Source organism: Sminthopsis crassicaudata, chromosome 1 (genome assembly GCF_048593235.1).
Source record: "Sminthopsis crassicaudata isolate SCR6 chromosome 1, ASM4859323v1, whole genome shotgun sequence".
Classification (NCBI taxonomy): domain Eukaryota; kingdom Metazoa; phylum Chordata; class Mammalia; order Dasyuromorphia; family Dasyuridae; genus Sminthopsis; species Sminthopsis crassicaudata.
In genome coordinates this window covers 528,426,825-528,452,543 of record NC_133617.1, presented here as the reverse complement: position 1 = coordinate 528,452,543, position 25,719 = coordinate 528,426,825, and the positions used below count along the sequence as shown (strand labels likewise).

General features: G+C 35.0%; 1 long non-coding RNA gene across 1 annotated transcript in view; it reads right to left on the bottom strand.

Annotated features, from left to right (window-relative positions):
• The window catches only part of LOC141550806 (uncharacterized), a 63,690-nt gene extending 38,310 nt beyond the window's left edge, over nt 1–25,380 (bottom strand). Inside the window, exons 1-2 of the long non-coding RNA XR_012484685.1 lie at nt 25,193–25,380; nt 1,307–1,401 (exon numbers count right to left, since the gene is read on the bottom strand). This is a non-coding gene — a long non-coding RNA (uncharacterized LOC141550806). The remainder of the gene's footprint in view (nt 1–1,306; nt 1,402–25,192) is intronic.
• Nucleotides 25,381–25,719: the final 339 nt, after the last annotated feature.

Below are 25,719 nucleotides of genomic sequence, written 5' to 3'. Positions count from 1 at the left end.
TTAATTCTTTGGAATCACAGTTTGGCATTGTATTGCTTGGAGTTCTCAAATTCTTGAAAGTTATTTATCTTTTTAATATTATTATATAAATTGTCCTACTAAATTATTACTTTGCTCTTTATCAGTTTATACTGATTTTCCTAGGTTTTTTGAAACTATTTAATAATATTTAATTACATGTATATACTCTAATTTATTTAGACATTCCTCAATATATGAGTATTCATGAATAAATTAGGGTATATAAATATAATGGAATATTCTTGTTCTATAAGAAACGATCAGCAAGATGATTTCAGAAAGGTCTGGAGAGACTTAAATGAATTGATGAAATGAGCAGAACCAAAAGAACATTGTACACAGTAACAGTAAGATTATGTCATCACTTGGCTCTTCTCAGCAGTAACTTAAGATAATTCCAATAGACTTGAGATGGATCTGAATGCAGAGAGAACTATGACAATAAATATGGATCAAAGCATAGTATTTCTACCTTTTTTTGTTTGCCTTTTCTTTCTCATGATTTTTTTTCCTTTTCAGTTTGATTTTTCTTAAGCAACATGACAAATATGGAAATATTTTTTAAAGGATTATATATCCTTTTAAAAGGATATCAGATTGCCTGCAGTCTAGGGGGAAGAGAGAGGTGAAGGATAGTGGGAGCAAAATTTGGAACACAAAATCTTACAAAAATGAATGTTGGAAATTATATTTATGTGTATTTGGAAAAATAAAATACTATTGGCGAGGGCAAAAAAGGCAGTGGTTAGTTTGAGCTCTTCTAAAAACTTCTCCAAACTCTTTTAAATAATGCCATAAAACAATTCCTGGAAGAGCAGCACCCACAAAAGAACAAGGTGAAATAATTTTGAGCCAAAGACAACGTAAAAAACCAAGAGGAACGATCTGTCACAGGAAATGATGAGGAAAGGTGAGCACAGATCAGGCCCTTACAAAGCAGGAAGAGGCCATGGGGGCCACTGAATCAGGAAGAGCAGCAGCAACTGCTTTCAGAGCTCTTAGCACACAGATGGTAAGGGGTCAAACAAGTGTTCAGAAAGAGATTGCATGGGTCTCTGCTAGCACTGAATCATAACTCTGTTGCTTTGCCCACATTTAGTTCCTGGATGCCGACCTGGGTGGCAGTCCCTGGGTAAGGAGGAGGATTAGTGCACAACAGTTTGAAGACATAGTGGAACAGAGACTCATCAAAATTTGTGGACAGAAAAGAGTATTTTTGGATCCTCACAGATCACAGAACAGGCAAGAAGAGTAGTAAACACACTTCTCCTTAGATCATACATACCACCTTGGAAGAACTGAAGTCTTATACATCCTTAGAAATATTTCTGAAGACAGCTGCATAAAATGTCTGAATCTTGGGACAATATACCCTCCACCCTGGAAATAGAAGTTTATTTAGACAGAATTAAAAGTCAAGTAATAGGCTGGGAAAATAAGCAAACAAACAAACAAAAAAAAAACTTTTAACCATAGAAAGTTACTAAGGTGACCAAGAAGATCAAAACACACACTCAGAAGAAGATAACAAAGTTGTACATCTAAAGTCTTCAAAAAAATATGAATTCATCTCAGGTCATGGAAGAACTCAAAAAATGATTTTGGAAATCAAGTAAGAGAGATAGAGTAAAAATTAGAATGGCAAATGAGAGTAAAACAAGAAAATCATGAGGAAAAGAAGCAATAGCTTGATAAAGGAGACACACAGAAAAAAAATTAATGAAAATAACACCTTAAAAACATACTACCCCGAATGGCAAAAGAAAAAGGCAATAATATGGAGAATGCTTTAAAAATCAGATTTGGCCAAATGGAAAAAGTGGCACACACACACACACACACACACACACACACACACACACACACACACACAAAAAAAAAAAAAAACAAAAAACCTCACTAAATAATAGAATTGGCCAGCTGAAAAAGGAAGTATGAAACTTAAAATTAAAATTGACCAATTGGAAGCTAATGACTTTATGGGAAATCAAGAAACAATACAATAAAAAGAAAATAATGAAAAAAGAAGGTATTATAAAATATTTTATTGAAAAAACAACTGACCTGGAAAATAGATCCAGGAGAGAGAATTCTAAAATTATTGGACTACCTGAAAACCGTGATCAAAAAAAAAGAGCTAGACATCATCTTTAAAGAAATTATCAAGGAAAATTGCCCTATAGAACCAAAGGATAGAATAGAAATTGAAAGAATTCACTGATCACCTCCCAAAAGAGATCACCAAATGAAAACTCTTAGGAATATTTTGACCAAATTCTAGAGTTCTTAGGTCAAGGAGAAAATATTGTAAGCAACCAAAAAGAAACAACTCAAGTATCATGGAGCTATAGTCAAGATAGCACAACATTTAGCAGCTTCTATATCAGGGGTTCTCAAACTACGGCCCATGGGCCAGATGCGGCTTGCTGAGGACCTTTATGCAGCCTGCCGGGTTATGGCAAATGGGCTGAGGGGCAGAGACAGAGTGTGAGTTTTTGTTTTTACTATAGTCCGGCCCTCCCACAGTCTGAGGGACAGTGAACTGGCCCCCCATTTAAAAATTTGAGGACCACTGTATATTAAGGCAGGAAGGGCTTGTAATATAATATTCTGGGGGACAAAAGCTAGGTTATAAATAAATTAAAAAAAAACCCTGCCCAGCAAAATAAGTATAATACTTCAAGTGAAAAAAAATGGATATTGAATGAAATAGAAGCTTTTCAAACATTTTTGATGAAATGACCAGAACTGAATAGAAAATTTAACTTTCAAATATAATACTCAAGAAAAGCATAAGTAGCTAAAAGGAAAGGGAAATCATAAGAGATTTAATAAAGTTACACTATTTGCATTCCTACATGGAAAGATGAAAATTGTGACTCCTAAAAACTTTCTCATTATTAAGGCAATTAGAAGAAGTGTATAGAGATAAGAACATAGGTGTGAGTTGAATATAAAGGGATGATCTCTAAAAAGAAATAAAATTAAGTAGTAAGTGTGGAATGTATTGGGAGAAAGGGAAAAGCAGATGTATGTAGAATGGGGTAAATTATCTCACATAAAAAGGCAAGAAGAATTTTTCAAGTAAAGTAGAAAAGGAAAGAGATAAGGGGGAATAAATGAATCTTTCTCTCATCAGAATTAGCTCAAAGAGGGAATAATATACAACAGGTATAGAAATCTATTTTACCCAATAGGAAAGAGAGGAAGAAGATAAGAGAAAAGGAGGAGTGATAGAAGGGAGGGCAGATTTGAGGAGGGGCTAGTTAGAAATAAAAGTAGAAACAAAGGGGTAGAAGGAGAGAAAGAATAGAATAAATATAGGGGAAATAGGATGAAGGGAAATACATTTAGCAGTAGTAATTGTGAAAAAAAATTTTGAAGCAAGTTTCTCTTATAAAGGCTAAATTCTCAAACACATAGAGAATTGAGTCAAATTTATAAAGAAAAGAGCCTTTCCCCAAATAATAAGTGATCCAAAAATATGAACAGTTTGCAAATGAAATAATAAGTTATCTATAGCCATGTGGAAAATGCCCTAACTCATTATATATTAGAAAAAATGCAAGTTAAAACAATTCTGAGCTACTATCTCATCCCTATTAGATTAGCTAATAGTACAGAAAAGAAACATGAAAAATGCTTTGTTGATGGAGTTATGAACTGATTAAACCATTCTGTATAGCAATTTAAAACGATACCCAATGGGCTATTAAATCCTGCATACCCTTTGTTTTAGAAATATCACTATAGGTTTGTATTCAGAAGGAGATTAAAAAAAAACACACAGAGAAAAGGACCTATATATACAAGAATACTTATGGCAACTCGTTTCTAATGGCAAAGTATTGGAAACTGAGGGAATGCTCATCATTTGGGGAATGGATGAATAAATTGTGGTATCTGATGTATTGGAATACTATTGTGCTATAAGAAATGATGAGCAGAATGTCTCAGGAAAATCTGAGAATTACCTCTAAGGCTTACTTGCTGATGCAGAGTGAAATGTACTATGTGCAAAGTAAAAGCAATATTTTAAGATGATCAGCTGTAAATGAATTACCTATTCTCAGCAATACATTAGTACAAAAGAACTATGAAGGACACAATGATAAAAAAATGCTGTCCTTCCTCAGAGAAAGAACTGATGGTATTTGAATACAAATTGAAATATACATTTTTACTTTATTATTTTTCTTGAGATGTTTTTGTGGTTGATGTTGGTTTTGGTTTATGTTTTTCAACGTTCATATTTACAAAACTTTGTGTGCCATTTTTCTCCTCACTTTATCCCATATGTAGCAAACAAGTCGAATATAGGTTAAACATGTGAAATTCTTCTAAGCATATTTCCATATTCATCATGCTTCATAAGAAAAATCATATCAAAAGGTGACAGAAAAAGTGAGAAAGAAAAACAAGCAAACAAAGAAACACAACAACAATAAAGATGAAAATACTATTGTTTGATCCATATTCAATTTCCATAATTCTCTCTCTGCATGTGGATGGCACTTTCCATTACAAGTCTATTGGAACTGCCTTGAATCACTTCAGTGTTGCAAAGAGCCAAGTCTATCACAGTTGCTCTTTATATATTCTTCTTGTTGCTGTGTACAATGTTCTCTTGGTTGTATTCCCTTCTTTTAGCATCAGTTCACATAAGTCTTTTCAGGCTTTTCTGAAATCAGCCTGCTCATTATTTCTTATAGAATAATAATACTCCATTACTTTTATATATAAAAGTTATTCCACCATTCTCCAACTGATGGGCATCCATTCAGTTTCCAGATTCATTGCCTCTGCAAAAAGACTACTATAAACATTTTTACACATGAATTCCTTTCCCTTTTTTATGATCTCTTTGAAATACAGACCCAGTAGAGATACTGTTGGATCAAAGGATATGCAAAGTTTGATAGTTCTTTGGGTATAGGAACTCAAAGTTTTAAAAATGAATGTTGTCTTTACATGTAACTGGGAGAAAATGAAATACTAAATATTTTTAAGTGACTAAACCATTTCAAAACAGCATTAGTGTGCCTTTCCTTAGCTCTTCCAATGATTGTCATTTGCTTTTTCTGTCATGTTTGCCAAGCTGATGGACATGACTTGGAACCTTAGAATGACTTTAATTTATATTTATTCAGTTTTTGGGGATTTGAAAAAAAATCATGTTGTGGTTAATTGCTTGGATTTTTTCCTTTGAAAAATGATTTCTGCATTTATGGATTTAGATAACCTGTGTGTGTGTGTGAATAAAATATGGTAGTAAATTCAAATGGATTGAATGAAAAGTTATTCAGTGCCCCGAGATCTTTAAGTAGTCAAGGAAACTGAGGCAATGATTGGTATAAGGTATCCCCAGCCTCTAAAATTAGAACTAAAGCAGAAATCAGCTAATTCAATTTAAGATACTGAAGCCTCTTTATTATTGAGTTAACAATGAATTCAAAATGGTAGAAATTAATTTTTAAAAAATTTTATTAGCTTCATTTTGTCTGCATCCCTTTAGAGTTTATCTCTACTCTATCAGTTCTGGCAGGCCATTTCCAGATGGACTGGCCCATTTTCAAAAGCACATATTTCTACTTAAATGGCTTAATGTATACACAATCTGTGGGTTATAAACAGTCTGATTTGTTAAAGAAAAGATGCAGCTAGATTCCAAGGATGGGTGACAAATACCCAGAAAGAGTTATAAGTCCAAAATTACAGCATGTGAATTTATAATCTTTTAGGAAAAGGTCCTACGAGAAGACAAAGAACTTTTGTATGCTCTCACAGTGAAGCCCCGTTATGCCCATTTTTCCTCATCTGTAATTTTTGCCCAGTCACACTACAGCATCTCACTAATGGTCTTGTTGGCAGCTTTCCAACACTTCCCTTTCACTGTGAAACCTTGTTTTTATCTTTCCTTTGCAAAACGATCAGATGAGATTTTACAGTATCTCCTGAACTGATGACAGACAGATCAGAAGTGTTATCACTACTCAAAAGGTGACCCTATCTCTATGCAGCTGCCAGTGCTTTCTCAACCTATGTCAGATGCCCCAGAATCTTTTAGCAGCAGAGGGAACCAATGTATTTCCTTACTTTGCTTTCAGTGTGGGAAGCCAAAAGACGTGTCTGTCTAAAGTTGCTTAAAGGAGTGAGTTCCTAGCCTTGCCTGCAGGTATTCAAATCATTGATAGTTGAAAAGTCAGTCGCTTGACCCAGGAAATCAGTTTACCTCCCATTGTCTCTGCTTTGGACTAAATTAGACTCCTGGGTTAGGATTAGAGAAGCAACATACTGACTATTCAAGCCAAAGCACTCATTCTATTTGAGAAGAGAGAAACAGCTCACTTTGGACTGTGCTAATTCTTTCATAGTAAATATTGCATGTAGAATTCTTAGACTATAAAAGAATTTTGGAAAAATTAGAAATTAGTATGTCAGAAACTAAGCATTGACCCATACCTAACACCTTATACCAGGATAAGGTTGAAATGGGTCCATGATTTAAATAAAAAGAGTGATATTATAAGCAAATTAGAAGAACATAGAATAGTTTACCGCTCAGATCTGTAGAATAGGAAGGAATTTGTGACCAAAGAAGAACTGAAACTCATAACTGAACATCAAATAGATAAGTTTTGATTTAATATAAACATTATATTAAGGTAAAAAGTTGTTATGCAAACAAAACCAATGCAGACAAGATTAGAAGGGAAACAATAAATTGGGGAAACATTTTTATATTCAAATTTCTGATAAAGGCCTCATTTCTAAAATATAGAGAGAATTGACTCAAATTTATAATAATTCAAGCCATTCTCCAATTGATAAATGGTCAAAGAATACACACAATTTTCAGATGAAATTAAAACCATTTCTAATCATATGAAAAGGTGCTCTAAATCACTATTGATCAGAGAAATGGAAATTAAGATAACCCTGAGATACCACTATACATCTGTCAGATTGGCTAAAATGACAGGAAAAGATAATGATGAATATTGGAGGGGATGTGGGAAAACTGGGGCTCTAATGTAGTGTTGGTGGAATTGGGAACTGATCCAACCATTTTGGAGAGCAATTTGGAATTATTCCCAAAGGGGTATCAAATTGTGAATATCCTTTGATCCAGCAGTGCTTCTACTGGGCTTATATCCCAAAGGGATCTTAAAGGAAGGACATGGACCAACATATACAAAAATGTTTTGTGGTGGCCCTTTTCATACTGGCCAGAAACTGGAAACTGAGTGGCTACCCATCAGTTGGAGAATGGCTAAACAATTTATGGTATATAAATGTTATGGGATATGATTGTTCTATAAGAGAAGATCAGCAGGATGATTTCAGAGAAACATGAATTGATGCTAAATGAAATGAGAAGAGCCAGGAGATCATTGTACATAGCAACAGCAAGATTATATGATGATCAATTCTGATGGATTCAAGTCTCTTCAACAATGAGATGATTGATTCCAGTTCCAATGATCTTGTGAAGAAAAGAGACATCTACACACAGAGAAAGGACTGTGGGAACTCAGTGTGGATCACAATATAGCATTCTTACTCTTTTTGTTGTTATTTGCTTGCATTTAATTTTATTTTCTTGGTTTTTTTTTTCTTTTTGATCTGATTTTTCTTGTGCAGCAAGATAATTGTATAAATATGTATGCATATATTTTATTTAACATATGTTTTTGCCATGTTTAACATGTATTGGATTTTTGCTATCTAGGGGAGGGAGTAGGGAAAAGGGGGGATTGGAAGACAAGGTTTGGCAAGGATTAATGTTGAAAAATTATCTATACATATCTTTTGAAAATTAAAAAGCCTTAATAAAAAAAGAATAAAAAAGAATTCAGAAATCATCTAACCCAACCTTCTACCCAATATCCCCAATAGTAATAGAAAAAGTCCGGAATTTGGTTTCAGGACATTTGGGTTCAAAGGCTGGCTATATACATTTACCATATGTGTGACATTGGCAAGTCATTTAATTTCACCTCTGAAATTAATTGGGATTTGGTCTAGATGGTTTGTAAAACTCCAGTCTAGAATGTATGACAAAATGTTTTGTTTTGTTTTGTTTCTTCATTACTGGATAGTATTTTCTTCTTCTGCCTTCCCATAAGTTCCAATTATTGGTTCTAATTCTGATGCATTTTTAATGGCACTTTAGCATGACTTCTTGAAACTCTGAAATTTAGTCCATTTTACTTGCAAGGCTTTATTCTTTTGGAACATTGATAGGTAGTTTCTTCTTTGATCTTTTTCTATCCCTCTACATTCACCACATTGATGGATAGTTCCTTTGCTTTTTCCCGTCCCTTTACATTTATCACACTGGTGTTTCTCCAGACTATACATAAAGACAGATACTCAAACAAGGGTCCTTAACATTTTTGTTTGTCATAGAATCCTTTGAAAATTTTGTGAAGTTCTAAAAAATTAATATTTGGGTGGCTTGATTATTATGGTACTGAATAAATAAATTAATTTAGGTAGAATTGTCATTTTTATTATATTAGCTCAGTCTAGCTATAAGCAATTAATATTTTCCCAATTTTTTAGATCTGGCTTTATTTATGTGAAAAGTGTTTTGTACATTATTTTGTTTTTTTGTTTTTTCCCCTCTTATTCTGTCTTCTTTCACAACATGATTAATGTGAAAATATGTTTAACATAATTGCACATGTGTAACTTATATCAGATGACTTGCCATCTCGGGAGAAGTAAGGGAAGATATCGAAAGAGAAAAATTTGGAATTCAAAATTTTATTTAAAAAATGAATATTGAAAATTATCTTTATATATAATTTGAAAAATAAAATACTATTTACAGAAACCATCTTGTGACTCCTCAGAATGATGTTTTTAATTAAATAAAATAATACATAGGATTACAAAGGAAAGGAAAGCAATGATAGTGGAATGTGATTTTCAGAATACTAAAAACAACAACACATTCTTGAACTCCAGGTTAAGGGCTTCTTCAGTAGAATGAAGAAAAAAACCAATATCAGTTGATTAGCAAACCCCTCAACCACAAGCAGACATGCCCTTAAGTATTCCCTTCTCTAATCATGAGGGTCAGTGCTAGAAAAGCAGGATCTCAAACAAATCTCTCCATAATCCTTGCCAACCTTAGGGTGAGAAGCAGATGGAAGAGATTCTTTCAAACAATTGAGAGGGATGAGAATGAATCATAACAAGATATCAGTAGTGGGATCCAATGAACAAAATATGTAAGGTGTGCAGAAAGGAATAATCTTTCTGGGATGGATAATCCTTCTTGATGGCTAACAATTCATTTCAACTCAATAAACATTTGTTTAGCAACATTTCTATATAGAACACTATATAGACACCAGTAGAGGTACAAATTACATTAGACTAGCTTATAGTCTAGTGAAGAGATATGACATACACAATTATAATACAGAATGTTACTTGAAAGCTTCAGTAGAAGGGGGACAATATATTATATGAGAACTGAGAGAGGACTTGGGGGAATTAAGGAAAGCTTCCTGGGGGAAGCGGTCTTTGCAAAATGTTTATCTTCATGGGAGTTTTTATGCAAATGCTTATCATAACAACTGCCAAATCTGATGAAATGGTCCATGAAATAATGGGTTTTTTTGTTGCTTTTAGATATATAATAAAACCAGTTCTACCAAATCTTTTATTTATTTTCCCAAGGAGAATCTTGGAGTCATCCTTTAGCTACAACTTCCTATTGTCATCTGGTTTCATTTACGTTGAGATTCTCAAGAATGATATTATTCAGTTCCTCTAGGACAATTTCCATTCATTGGTTGATGGAAGAGGAAATCACCCCTGACTTATAAAACAGACATGATTTTTGTAAAGCAGATTCATTTGAGCCCTTTGGAATCTCTGGAAGTTATCCATGAATTTGACCTTGTGAAAGCAGTAGGTGCTATACAAAAGCTGAATAAATTTGAGTACTAATGAACTCTTGCCACTTTTTTTATTTTTTTAAAGAAAAGAGGCTGTTCCAGGTGTCAAGTGTCAGAAGAATAGTTCTAGTTCTGGCTTCACCACTTGTTATTTAGGTGATCTTGAGTGAGTTATTTAATCTCTTTAATTTTTGCTTTTATTCATCTATATGTAGCAACTGAAGACACCTCATTATTTCCATAGTGAGTCCCCAGAGAAGCCTGCTCCAGGTTTATGGTTTTCTGTGACTGCATCTACTCAGAAACATAGAACTCAGGGAGTTCTAGTTGATATATTTATGTTTTCTATTGTTTCAAGTGATTCAAAGGAAAGGCATTTAATAAAGCACAACAATAAGAAAAATGAACACTAAAGCTTTTAAAACATGTAAACTTGGGAAATGCTCCCACAGGTACATATGCCATCTGTGGGAAAAGTACATCTATGTAGAGAACACATATGGAAATATCCATATTTGGAGGAATACACAGATATGCAATCTGTGTGGTTGGGGCACATACAAAGAGGAATGTGTGAACAGGATTCTATAGAGCTAAACCTTAGATTTCTATGATAGCCGGGTTGCTGATACTCCTTAATGAAATCTTTATGTTGCTCCTTCTTAGCTTTGCTCATTGTTATTTCTAAGAAATACAGAGCTTCTGTGAAGAATGTTGTCTCTGCCTGATTTGTTGTTCATTTTAGACCCTTTGTGACCCCATTTGGGGGTTTTCTTGGCAAAGACACTAAAATAGTTTACCATTTCCTTCTCCAGCTTATCTTACAGATGAGGAAACTGAGTCAGAGTTAAGTGACTTGCTCAGAGTCATACAATTAGTAATTTGGATTCATGAAGAATGAGTTTTTCTGCTTCCAAATCTTGTGCTCCATCCACTGGGGTCCACCTAACTGCCTTCTCTGCTGTGTAGGTAATCAATATATAAACCAGCCAATCAATCAATAAGGATTTATTTAGCACTTACTATCTGCCATATGCTCTAGTGCTTACTGTGTATTACTTCCTGTTTATGGAGTGGTAGCTCCTGCTTAGTAAATTGGTCTTCATTCTTACATTAGTTGTTGGTTGCTACCCAGACATGGTTCCATTAAGCGCAAGGTTAAGGGGCTTTTCTCTGCTTCCAGATCCTTTAGCTGGAGCCTACAGTTGAAGTATTAACTTCTTTCCCATAAAAGGAAAAGTGAACTCTTACCTGAAAGCTCAGTCTTATACCACAGCTGTTTCATTTCCTAATTAAAATTTTTGTTTGTTTATACATCCTTTTCACTTCTCAAGAAGTTTTTCCTCTATCCAACAAGCCATTTTTATGAAATAGAATAAATAAGAAAGAACAGGGAAAAGTAGTTTAGCAAAACTAACCCAAGCATCACTTGAGCCTGATAGTATGTATGTACAACATTCTGCAATCATAGTTTTCATCTTCTACAAGGAAGTCTCACCTTGTGACCAAACAAGGTCATGAAAATTACATATTATTGTTTTATTTGTTTTGTTCTTTCCATTTAAGTTGTTGCCCTAGCTCTTTTAAGAATACAGACCTCTGTATTCTTAAAGCTCTGTCCATTTTCAGTCTTAGCTAAAATAGACATCTCCTTTCCAAAATGATATTCCTCCCTTTAGGTACCATGATTTTTGGGCTACTCACAAACCTATGTTTATTTTTTTTAATTCCCCTTCCTGCTTACTACAAGTAGAGTCTTTCTCATAAACCTCATTTTGACTAAGGGTTAGAAATCCTTTGAAACTCCCCAGCAAATGTCTATTGGCTACATTGCAGTTAGACTCTGTTTAGAGGAAGCTTTTCCAACAAATTATCAAAGGTTTTCTGGAACTGGGGCCACCCATTTTTAAATCCCTCAAATATTTTTGTTCTCCCATTTGAATTAATGGAAGAAAAAAAGACAGAAGTGAAATGTTAAACCCAACAAGCAAAGTGATTTTTTTTCTCCTGCTTAGCCACACTTTTCTTGGATAAGTGTGTGCACTTATACATGCAAACATACAAGTGTATATATATATATACATGTATATGTACATATATGTATGTATGTATGTATATATATGTAATAATATACATATTATATATAATGTGTGTATTTTTGCATATATACATAAATATATATATATATATGATTTTTAGTAATCACATAAAAATATGTGTGTGGTTTTGTGTGTGTGGTCTGAAATACGCTCCCCTATACTTAAAAGAATATTAATTATCTGTGTCCTTCTTAGCTTATAAGGTTGTTGTGAATAACAAATGAGATAATAAGCAGAAAAAACACTTTAAAAACTTTCATACTATAAAAGGGAAGTGTTTATTAATTGTTGTGATTATGGAAATTCTATTTTTATCCTCTGCCTGCAGTGCACGTGCATGATGATTCTGGCTTCTGAGTATTAAAAGACAAAATGAAATCACAGGCTTGATTTCTCTTTATCATCCTTTTCCTAGTGCTTCCTGACAATCATCTCCCAGATGCAGCAGCTGTTTTGGGCACATGCAGAGGGCAGACATTTTCAGTAACTAGAAAGAACTGAGAACTGTCAGGTTCCTGGAGCAAGATGAGTTCATTCTTGATAGTCAGCTCTCAAAGCATGTCAGCAAGAGAGCATCTGAGTGCTCCAGCCTCTACCTGGCAACACCTCCCTCTCAGATGCTGCTCCAGCTATTCCCCTGACACGACATCTCCCTCTCAGGCTGTGCTGTGAGAATGCCCCATTTCTCAGTGTCGGAACGGTAGTTTCCAAGAAAACCACCAAGAAGCTCCAATGTATATTCCCCATTGCCACTTTGTATTTCAAAGCCACTAATGGGGCCCAGGGTTCAGAGATATTTTATTTCTTAGTGTCCCCCAGCTACCACTTGCAGTCATCTTTATCCAGGTACCCAGAGAGGCAGGGGAGCATCCTTCTCCTAGTGTAATTAACACCCTAGCAATAAAAGGGGAGGGAAAACTTCTCACAGCCAATTAATACATCAAGGCCCACCTGCTCTTGAAAAAAAAAAGTCAACCAATTATCAGTAATAATGTACAAAAAAGGAATCTGGGGGAGGTGAGGTAAAGATTGAGGGAAACCTTTATTATCCTATTTCATTCAGACTGAAAAAAAAAAAGAGGCCCATGACGGGTACAATTCACTGGATTAGTTGAAGATAGAAACTGAAAATTTTGCTCACTTCCACTGGGTACTGATGAAAGAGAGACGGGATTCTTCTCCATCTAAGAATATTTTAGTGAAGCTCTGTTGGCAGCTGTGGACTTAGCCAGGCAGTCATGTTTTATCCAAGAGGGAAAAAATGACTGTAGGAAAATTCTTGAAAATATTCAAGACCACAGTTTTTACTAACCTGAGAAGTATTCTTCTATTCAAATTATTTAATTTTATTTAAAATTATGTCATTATCAAATTCAGTATTCTTTCAATTATACCATAGATTCAATCTCTAAAAGTCATTCATTTAGAGATAGAATCTATGGTATAATCAAAAGAATACTAGATTTTTTTAAAAGACCCATTTAATGTTCTCTGACTACACAGAGAGACGACTCTAAGATTTTCTTTACCCAAAGGTCATTATGTTAAGGACACTGATTGAAAAGACAGGAGACTTAGGTCTAAATCCTTTCTACCATTTATAGCTGTATGACTTTAGATGAAGTACTAAATCTTAATAAAGCCTTTGTTTCCTTAACTGAAAAATGGGGATAAAATAATGCCTTCCCTACTTACCTCAGTTTTATTGTGAGGACCTAAATGAGATAATTTATGTAAAACATCTTGTAACCGTAAACTCAACATGCACATGTAAGGTCTCATCAGCAGCGTGTTATAAAAATGCCTTTGTCCAGACGTCCATTTTTCTGGTGAGTTCTCCTGCCTGGACTATCATTTCATGAGGTGCAAACATGTTTCCTGTAGTTCTGGCTCACTTTCTCTCTGGACTTCTCTTTGTGGAGAACAACCTTATCCTTTTCTGTCCCTTCCCCTTTTTTCAGTTCCCCTTTATGTCCCCCCCAATAGAATGTAAGCTCAAGGGGCTATCTTGTTAACTTGTATTTGAATCTCTAGTACTTAACAGTGCCTGGCACATAGTAAACACAATTGATGTTCTCTGTCTCTCTGCCTCTCTCTCTGTCCCTCTGTCCCTCTGTCTCTCTCCTCTGTCTTTATCTCTCTAATTCTGTCTCTGTGTGTCTCATTGTCTCTGTCCCTGTCTCTGCCTCTCTATATCTCTCTGTGTGTCTCTTTCTCTTTGTCTCTGTCACTCTCTTTCTCTCTGTGTGCCTCTGTCGGTCTCTCTCTAATTCTGTCTCTGTCCCTCTCTCTGTCTCTATCTCTCGCTCTCTCTCCCACTCTCTTTCTCTGTCTGATTCTCTCTCTCTTAATAGCCTTGTAGAATTATTTTTATTAATTTCATTCACTGTTTATCCTGATTGAGGGAAGGAGAAAAGCAAATCCTAGATCTAAGGTGTGTGTGGGGGAGAGTTTGTATGGACTAGGCAGATTTTTAAAAACCCAATCAATAGATATATATCAGATTCTCAGATCAGCAAGGTTGAAAGAATGCTTTTTGAATTGTCAGTGCTTAAAAAAATGCTGAATGACCCCCTACAAAGGATGATGTGGGAGAGATTTGTACATCCAGCAGGAGGTTGAACTGAACAAGCTCTGCGGTGTCTCCTGATTGTAGGAGTCTATATTTTGGTATTTTTCTCTCTATAACAGCTACTAACTTAGATAAAATAACAGAACCCTAGGAAATTAGAACTATAGGAAGCTTTTCGAGTCATAATACTTTTAGGGAAGGGAGAGCATATTTTAACAAAGAGCTCAGTGATTAGATTAAGACAGAGCCAACAATCACACCAGAATGTTTGTTAAGAATCCAATGACTAAGAAAAGAGAAGACCTTTCTTCTGTCCTCTTACAGAACTTATAATTTACTAGAGCAGATCCCATTCAAACACCATAAGGCTGGCCTGATCCAAATAAAGGGTAGGCATTTGCTCCCTGTCACCATTTTAAGTGTTCTGGAAACTTTACCTTAGCCCCAAAGAATTTTGTAAGTACCATAAGACCTAAAACTGTATTATTAAATATTTATCCCTTTTTAAAAAAAAAATAAGCATTGTGTACCTCACTCTTATCCTATTCTTAATACAAAATTTCCTAGGATCCTGTTTTAAGCTAATGACTTAAAACTGTGCTTCAAACAACATAAAATATCACTAACATGGGTCATTATTCAGTCATTTCTGTCATGTCTGACTCTTTGTGATCCTATTTAAAGTTTCCTTGGTAAAGTGTTGGAGCAGTTTGTCATTTCCTTCTCTAGCTCATTTTACAGATGGGAAAACTGAGGCAACAAAGTGAAGCCCAGGGTCACACAGCCTCAAGTGCCTGGGACCAGATTTGAATGTGGACCTTCTTGATTCTAGACCTGATGCTTTATCCACTGCCCCATCTAGCTGCTTATTAATTTAGACAGGCCCTCCATAGGTGCAGATCTAAGCCCCTCCATCTGTTTTCATCTTTTATGACTCATTTTGACAGTCTCTCCCACAAATCTTCCACCAAGATTATACTCAGTATGCTGAGGGCCTTCTTTGGATCTCTTAAAATTTTGCAGCTATCAATATGTGATCTATTTTGTCATTATTCTTATTCTTGATAAATAGCTCCTTTACTTTTTCTGATGATACCATTATTTGATGAAAGCTTTTACATAACTTTTCCCAGACAACTCCTCACTGGTAATATGTTGTAATCTAATTGTACCCATTACCCTTTGGATGACCTGCAATTTTAATTCTTTGGAGATAATTTTCCAATAGGGGTTATCTAGTGTTGTCATATGACATCAAAAGATTATTGTTGCTAAAAAATGGGACTCCATACATATTATAACATTTACAGCAATATTTTTGTGTGGTGGTGAATAACTAGAAACTAAGCAGATGCCTATTAATTAAAAGATGACTACACAAATTGTGTATGGATGTTATGATGTAGGATAATGTTATTGTGTTAAAAGAAATTATAAAAATGATGAATACAGAGAAGATTATATATAGAATAAAGTAAACAGAATCAGGAAAACTTTCCAACAATAACTATGAGGTAAATGGAAACAACAGCCAAAAAGTTAAAGCTGCCATAAATTCATAATGCCCAAGCTTGGCCCAAGAGAATATTAAAGAAGACACTGCTTCTTTTCAGAGGCAGCGAACTATGGGCATGGAATATTGTGTGTAATCTAGATATTTTCAAATTTATTGGTTAATTTTATGAAACATTTTCTTTTATTTTCTTTTTTATTCATTATAATAAGGGATATTGCTCTGAAAGGAAATGGGACAGAGATATGGTGGGGAATATAAGTTATATTAAAATATCAATAAAAATTTATTTCCTTAAAAATGTGCTTTTGCAATTCTAATAGACGTATTATGGAAAGAGCCATCTGCATCCAGAGAAAGAACCATGGACACTGAATGTGTATCAAAACATAGTATTTTCAATGAATGTAAACTGTTATTTTTACCTTCTGAATCTAATTCTTCCTGTGCAACAAAAAATTCGGTTCTACACACATATATTGTATCTAGAATATATTGTAATATATTTAACATATATAAGACTGCTTGACATCTGGGGGAGGGGGTTGGGGGAGGAAGGGAAAAAAATCTGAATAGAAGTAAGTGCAAGGGATAATGTTGTAAAAAATTACCCATGCATATGTACTGTCAAAAAATGTTATAATTATAAAATAAAATAAAAATTAAAAAAAACATAGTATTTTCACCTTTTGCAATGTTTTTTCTTTCTTATATTTTTTTCTTTCACCTTTTGATCTGATTTTTCTTGCACAGTATGGAAAATCTAGAATTGCACATGTTTAACCTATATTGGATTGTTTGCTATCTATGGGAAGGGGGTGGTGGAAGGGAGGGAGAGAGAAAAACTTGGAACACAAGGTTTTGCAAAGGTGAATGTTGAAAACTATCTTTGTATGTATTTGGAAAAATAAAAACTCAAAATAAATAAATGACATATTGAGAATTTTTTTTTAATGTGCCTTTATTTCAGGTAGAGATTTGGGGTAATAAAAAGCATTGTAGAGTCTCTCAAAGGTAGCCTAATTTATTCTCCTCTTCTAGTGTGTTCTGAGCATTAGCTTCAATCTAAATACAGCTTATTCTCCATTCATACATAGTATCTGCCAAAGACATATATATTGAGAGACTAGTTCTATATATTATCCAACCAACTGTATACCATAGCCTGGACATAAGGCATTTGTTTATAAGGCACTTTAAAAATGCTCATTGAATCATTCCCCAATTGATAAATGGTCACAGGATATTAACAGACAATTTTCAGATGATGAAATTAAAGCCATATATGAAAAAAAATGCTCAAAATCACTCTAAATTGGAAAAATGCAAATTACCACCTCACACCTCTCAGATTGGCTAAAATGACAGGAAAAGATAAGGATAAATGTTAGAGGGGATGTGGGAAAACTGGGACATTAATCATTTTTGGTGGAGTTGTGAAATGATCTAACCATTCTGGAGAGCAGTCTGGAACTATGCCCAAAAGGCTATAAAACTGTACACATCCTTTGATCCAGCAATATTACTACTGGGTCTGTATCCCAAGGAAATCATAAAGGAGGGGAAAGGACCCACATGTGCACAAATGTTTGTAGCAGCTCTTTTTGTGATAACAAAGAATTGAAAAATAAGTAATCAATGTCCCTCAGTTGAGAAATGGCTGAACAAGTGGTGGTACATGAAGATAATGGAATATTATTGTTCTATGAAAAATGATGAAGAAGCTGATTTTGGAAAGGCCTGGAAAGGCCTTTCTGATGCTGAGTAGAACAAGCAGAACCAGTAATACATTGTATACAATAACAGTAAAAATGTGCAATGATTAACTATGAAAGACTTGGTTCTTCTCAGTAGTCCAGTAATCCAAAGCAATCCCAAAAGACTTTGGACAGGAAATGCATCTGCAACCAGAAAAAGAACTATGGAGACTGAATATAAATCAATACATGCTATGTTCACTTCTTTTTTTCTGCCATGGTTTTCCCCTTTTGTTCTGATTTTTTCTCTCTCAACATGATTCATAAAGCAATGTGTATTAAAATAAATAAATTAATTTTTTAAAATAATGCTCATTAAATTGACGTCACTAACACCTTAGTTGTCTTTCTTCTTGATTCCTTAGAGATTCCTACATCTAGGTGAGTGCATTGGACCCATGAGTGTTGAGTGGATGCTAAAAGGATAAGGAAGAGATATATGAAGGAAAGTTAAAAGGTATCAAACACAAACTTTTCCCACATTGAAATATTCCAGGGTAAATGTTCTGTCTAACAAATGATTCACAGAGATGCTCTCATTGTGTAATTACTGAACCTTACTTTGACTCCTTTCTGTCCCATCCCCATGTAACAGAAACAGCTTAGCATAGTACAAAGTAGGCAGGCGTGTGAGCCATGAGCAGTACCAGATGTACTTTGAGTTGCCCTAATGAGTTTCTTTCTCTAAAGGAAGGATTCTGCAAACAGAATACCTAAAATCTGGTTTCCCTGGAGCAGGTCATGCATTGGAGCTGTTTGAAGAATGTAACCCCATCAGCAGGCTTCCCTGAATCATTTCTAGAAATTTGAAATGAAGGCTTTTTAAGAGCTCTCAAGGCCCAGAGGATTTCTGAAGAAAAGGCCAAGACAAAGAAAATACTGTTTAAAGTATGGAAGATGTATATGATGCATTTTGTCTAAGAGTCTTAGAATATGTGAGACAAAAATATTTCCCTAGAGGGCTAGGAGGGAAAGGAGTCCAGGGACAGAGAGAAAAAGAAACATTTTACACTTTCCAATAAATCTTCCTCTGCTAAATGGGGTTGAAAAGTAATTTTTACTTGCTTCTATTCCCATCATCATCAACTCACACTTTCCAGTAAAGAAAAACATTTTGGTGTTGGGGCAGTTAAATGGCACAATGAATAGAGTATTAGATCTAGAGTCATAAAGAGCAGAATTCAGATATAATATCAGACACTTAACCTCTGCCTCGATAAAACTGGAGAAGGAAATGACAATCCTTTCCAGTGTTTTTGGTTTTGGTTTTGGTTTTTTTCCCTAAGAAAACTCCATGGACAGTTGATCCAAGAGATCATAAAGAGTTGTCATTATTGAGTCATTTCAGGTGTGTCCAAATCTTTGTGACTCCATTTGGGTTTTATTATTTCTTTCTCCAGTTCATTTTACAGATAAGGAAACTGAGGCAAACAAAATTAGTAATTTGTTTAGAGTCACACATCTAGTAAGTGTATGGATTCAGATTTAAACTCATGAAGATGAGTGCTCCTAATCTGAAACCCAGTAATTTATCCACTGTGCCTCCTAGAGTTATACACAACTGAACACCAACAACCACCTTTTAGAGAATGTTTTTCTTTATTTCATCCCATTATTTATTTACTTCTAGCTTATCTCTGTGTGTGATTCATTTCTATTTATCCCATTGGGCACTTGCCATTGTTCCTTTTAGGTTGTATCTTAAGGTTCCATCTTTCCAAGATGGAAAGAATTCTGATTTGACAGTCTGAAAATAAATATTTATTAAATGTCTATATGTCAGGCACTGTATTAAACATTGGGAATAAGAAGAAAAAAAAAGGAAAAACAATCCCTTTCTTCAAGAAGTTTATAATCTAATAGTCTGACATGAGCTTGTCCTACATAATAACCAGCACAGGGTCATATCATCTGCTTCGAGGAGGCAAGTGGTACCAGAAAGAATTGTAGGCTCAGATTTACATGTATTGTGCTTAGTTGCTGGCTGTAGGACTTCCTAAATGTTTGACTTTACTGAAGTCACTTAATTGCTCTGCGTCTCACTTCATTTGTAACATGGTCATTCAAAAATTTTCAGCAGCATTAGGCTTATATCCCAAAGAAATACTAAAGAGTGGAAAGGGACCTGTATGTGCCAGAATGTTTGTGGCAGCTCTTTTCGTAGTGGCTAGAAACTGGAAGATGAATGGATGTCCATCAATTGGAGAATGGTTGGATAAATTATGGTATATGAAGGTTATGGAATATTATTGTTCTGTAAGAAATGACCAGCAGGAGGAATACAGAGAGGCTTGGAGAGACTTACATCAACTGATGCTGAGTGAAATGAGCAGAACCAGAAGATCACTGTACACTTCAATGCTGTATGAAGATGTATTGTGATGGAAGTGGATATCTTCAACATAAAGAAGATCCAACTCACTTCTAGTTGATCAATGATGGACAGAAATAACTATACCCAGAGAAGGAACACTGGGAAGTGAATGTAAATTGTTAGCACTACTGTCTATCTACCCAGGTTACTTATACCTTCAGAATCTAATACTTAATGTGCAACAAGAAAAACACATATATTGTATCTAGGTTATATTGTAACACATGTAAAATGTATGGGATTGCCTGTCATCAAGGAGAGGGAGTAGAGGGAGGGAGGGGATAATTTGGAAAAATGAATACAAGGGATAATGTTAAAAAAATTACTTATGCATATATACTGTCAAAAAATTATAAATAAATTTTAAAAAATTTTCAGAAGCTAATTCTGAGTTATTATGAGGAAATGTTAATAATCGTGAGTGATCAATAACCTAAATCAATATAATTAATTAAGCTCTCATACTCTGTTGCAACATATATTTTCATATATATTGATGTATAGGAATAAATTTATAATTTGTATACAGCATATCCAATGAACTCATTAATATAGATTCTGTCCAATCAGAGCTTGTGTCTCATAAATTAAAATTGTTATTTGGTCATTTTTCAGTTATATCTGATTCTTTGTGACTCATTTAGAGTTTTCTTTGCAAAGATAATAGAATGGTTTGCCATTTCCTTTTCCAGCTCATTTTATAGCTGAGGAACTAAAGCAAAAAGGATTAAGTAACTTGCCCCGGATAACACAAATATATTGTACTCATGAAGATGAATCATCCTGATTCTAAGCCCGGTTCTTAGGTTCTTATCACTGCACCTCCTTATGTGAGACTTATAAACAACATATTCAGTTTATATGTGTGTATATATATGCATCTATATAAATGTGTACACATATACACATAAGAATAAATTGCACATTTGTAATATTCATGCATACACATGGTCATATGCAGATGTTTGTATACATGTACATATACATGCGTACATACCCACATATTGTTTTCCCTTCCACAGCTGACTTTACCCATTCTAGTTTTAATATAGCATGGGTTTTTTTATATTTTGTAGAAGCCACAGATGACACAGGATTTAGAAACTCAGAAATGGATCAAATGTATGTATACTATTGTAAATATCAGCATATTTTATCTTTTGATACCATAATAATTCAGACTTCTTCTCTGGTACAAGGAGAGCCAAAAATTTGTACATGGATTTTCCAAGTTTCTGGGGTACCATGCCCCTAACCCCGATGATGTGAGTATAAATACACACATATATACATATATGTATATATAGTAATACATATATATATATATATATATATATATATATATATATATATATATATATATATATATATATATGCATGTGCAATTGAGTTAGAATTCCTTGATCAACTTCATGAGTTAAAGGGTAAACAAACATTTATTAGGGGCTTGGTACTTTCCTATGTAGGGGGTAGACATTATCACTAACAACTTCATTGAGAGTTTTGGAAGATAGTTACTAGAACTGTCCAATATGTGGATTAATTAAGGATAAACTGATTGATTTGGACTAGTATGAGTTGAACCTCCTCCTCTTTTTGTTTGCGTCCTATTGGCCAGCCCCAAATCTCAGTGTCTCCCTATTTATTTTTCTATATGCTTTGAAAAACTGAAATGGATCCCAAAAGGACAAACTAAGATGGCAAAGTACTTTGAATCCATACCAGTGAGAACTGGTCAAAGGAAATAGGAATGTTGAATCTAAATAAGAGAAAGCTGGAGGAGATGGGAGGGTATGACAGCCATCTTCAAGTATTTGAAGGGCTGTCATGTAAAAGATGGATTAAATATGTACTGTTTGGCTGCAGAGGGCAGAAAAGGGAGCAATGTGTGGACATTCAGTACTTAGCACAGCACCTGGTCCACAATTGTTGACTGTTGATTGATATTGCAAAAGCTTGTTGTCAAGAAAAACTTCCTATTAATTCAGCTGCCCAAAGGATGAATAAGTGCCCTCAAGAGATAATGGGTTCTTCGCCTTTCATTTTAGGTTTTAGAAAAAAAAAAAAAAAAAAAAAAAAAAGGATGGATACTCTCTTGCTGGATATGATAATGGATTTTTTTTGGTAGGGGGGAGAATGGGTTAGACCCAAGTGAGATGGTATAAAAACAATTGAGGCTCTGATTTTATAGACTAAACTTATCTATTTAGAGGGGAAATGCTTATGGAGACAAGAATGATTTTTTAAAAAAATCTAAACATCCAAAAAAGTGAATTAAAAACAATGGAGTTAATAAAAGTCTTACTTTTTAAACTACCCAAATTCAGAAATGTAAACCTTTTTTAAAGACGTTCATAAAGACTCTGTCTCTGCTTGTGTAGGCTTTCCCTGCCAAATCCCAGGTAGGTCAGCCAGACTGCTGTTGGGGAGGTAGACTCTCTCATGGGCCATAGCACATACAAACACACAAAAGCACACACATGTGAAAACACTGTAACATGTGGTCATTTTATGTCATATATACTGAAGTACATCTGTGTTTTCTGGTTTGCCAATCAAACTTTAGGCTTTGGTTGGAACCCTTTGTAAGATTCCTTTTCTTTATCTTAATTGGATTTTAAGACTACTCTTCATCTCTAATTCCACTGGCTAGAGGCCTAGCTAAACTCTTGACTTCATTAAACAAGAAAGAGTTACAAGGAGCTTCAAAACAGCTGCTCACATGCTAAAAATAGATGAGAGCCTACACTTTCCTGAGCTCCTTTGTTTGACCTAGAGTTTGTGACTGTGGGTTTTCATTCATTTTATTCAAACAAAAAACAAACAAACAAACAAAAAACAGGCAGGCCTTTCAAAACTTCTGACCTTTTCTAGATTAGTAATAATAATAATAAATAATAAAAACAAAAGTAACAATAAAAATAATAATAAAATAATAAAAGTTAAAATATTGATGATAGGTAACAGTAAGGATTATTATAACAAAAATGATGATGAGCATTTCAATAATCAGAATTAGTAATAATAATTTTTTTTCATAATATATATTTTTCCTGATTTGCTAAGACCCAGCACACATACAGATACACAGCAGGACATAGAGATATATGAGGTTTTTCAGCACAGAAAAAACTTGTGTCATTTTTCACTGCTAGAAGATGAAATCTAAATTCATTAGCAAGGCACAATTAAGTTCATGCCTCTATCTGAGACCCATTCACAGCTCAGCTTTGTGCTTTGTCTTGATAGTAGGCTGCCTTTGCCTGAATGGAGCTGGCAAACCTGTCCCATGTAAGTGCATTAATTAGGGCTCTTCAGCCTAGGGTAGCAGATGGGAAAACTTGTCCTTCTAGGCTTTGAATAGCAGCTTCTTGGCTTGAAATAACACCCTCATCTCAACAGACTGAACATGTTCTTTATTACTCTTAGTAATTAGCTAAGAAATACTCATTATTAATGTATTCCTTTATCAACCCATCTGTCCCTCCATCTTTTTCCACCTTCTGCATGACCCAGATCTCTTTGAGACCTCTAAGTCATTCAAAGAACTCTAGGAAGTCACATGTGGGTGATTTCTTGTCTATTTTGGGTAGCAAGGTCTGAGACTGTGGGTGGCTGAACCCTACCTGCCTAGGGTGACAAAGAATGATCCCCAAAGAAGCTGGAGATGCAAAAGAGGGGCTTGGAGAAAATTGCATTTCTTTATTTTACAGAGAAAAAGGACATTAATTCAATTTGGCATTTTTTTTGTATGTAATAGTAGTGTATACACAATGTGCAAGAAACAGGAAATACAAAGACAGAAATGAAATATTTTCAAAAAAATTATAATCTTGATGGATACAACATGCATCCAAATGAGTAAATGCAGAAAATTCATAAAATATCACAAAACAATTTCTAGAAAGAGCTAACAAGTATATGCTGTATTGGATTGCTTTACATTTTAAGAAAAGGGGAGCTGAAGGAAGGAGGGAGACATAGAATTTGAAATCCTTTTTTTAATTTTAAAAATCGAATGTGTAATTGGGAAAAAAATATTTTTAAATGGAAAAAAAGAAAGTGTTAAAATGGAGGAAGGTGAGAGGAAAGAGCACCAAAAGAGCACAGAGAGCATGAGAAGCCTCATGGAGTGCTTTGGGATGTTTTGAAAGTGAAATTAGGAGGAATTCAATTCAGTAAATATTTTAATAAGTTAAATAGGCAAGGTAGGTACACTGAGTATAAACTACTAAGGGGAAAACTGCTAAGTATCACTGGAATGTGATGGGAGCAAAGGAAAACTCCACATAGGATGGTCCCAACACATTTGAGGAGGGACAGAACACCTGGGAATTAAAGTCCCTCCTCACCCCCAACCTGTTCTCCTCCCTTGATGCTCAAACCTCAAGAACATGTCGAAGAGGCTGTGTGGATTTGTTGGAAAAGACTTTAACCTAAAAGCGCCAGGGTCTCCCACTGCAGCCAGGGCCATCACCATTCCTCCTGATCTATATCTTATCCTTGGACCCAGATGATTCTGGAGGACACAGTGGGGCTGTTGATTTTGCACAGCTCTGCCTTATCCAATTGACTTGCAAGTCAAGATATCAAACTTCTGATATCATTTGGTTCTCATTGACAATGAATAATACAGACCAAGTAAAGATGGCCCATCACAGGAGGCAACTCTCATTAGCTTTAGGCTGTACGATGGAAATGAAGATAATTTTTTTTAAACAAACATTCAGCAAAAAAAGAGTAGAGATTCTTGTGGGGAGCAGACAGAAGAAAAGAAGGGAGGAAATGGAAGGGAAAATGTAGTGTATTCATCAGTTACCCTCAAAGGAATCCTTGAGAGTCTTCTACTAAGCAGAAACAGAGAAGGTGGATGAGGGGCTTCCCAGAGGGTCCCTGCTGCGGAGCAGAGAGAAGACCTTGTAAAGGAATCATGTGTTACCTGAACAACCGGACACCAAACAGGGGGACCAGGAGGCCATAGAAGCAGCTGAAGCAGCCAGCCCGATTCTGGTTCATTTTCCTTTTCTTTTGTGCCCAAGGCCAGCAGTGAGTGGGGAGCGCCGGCTGCCTGTCAGGCGAGGTTCACACAAAGAACACAAAGCCCGTTTTGTTCATTCAGGACGGACAAGCTCCTGCTCCCTGTGGTTGGCCTTTGAAAGGGGAAGAGCTTTGCCCAAGAACACTTGGGGGACTAAACAAACACTGCAAGCTTTAGTGCCAGGGACCCAGGAAGAAGAAAGCTGTTTCATCTTTTCTTTTCAAGTGGAGCTGGCAAATATTTGCCTAGGTGAGGGAGGGCTGGCTGGCTAAACAATGTTTCTACAATAGAAGAAGCAATTTTGAAATCCCTCTGACTCTAGGGAAGTGCAAGGAAAAGGCTTTAGCTATGTGTCATAGCCCAGCGAGAGAGCCAGTGATAATTCTGTCTCATCAGTATCCCTTTTATCTGCCCATCCTTATTCCAAG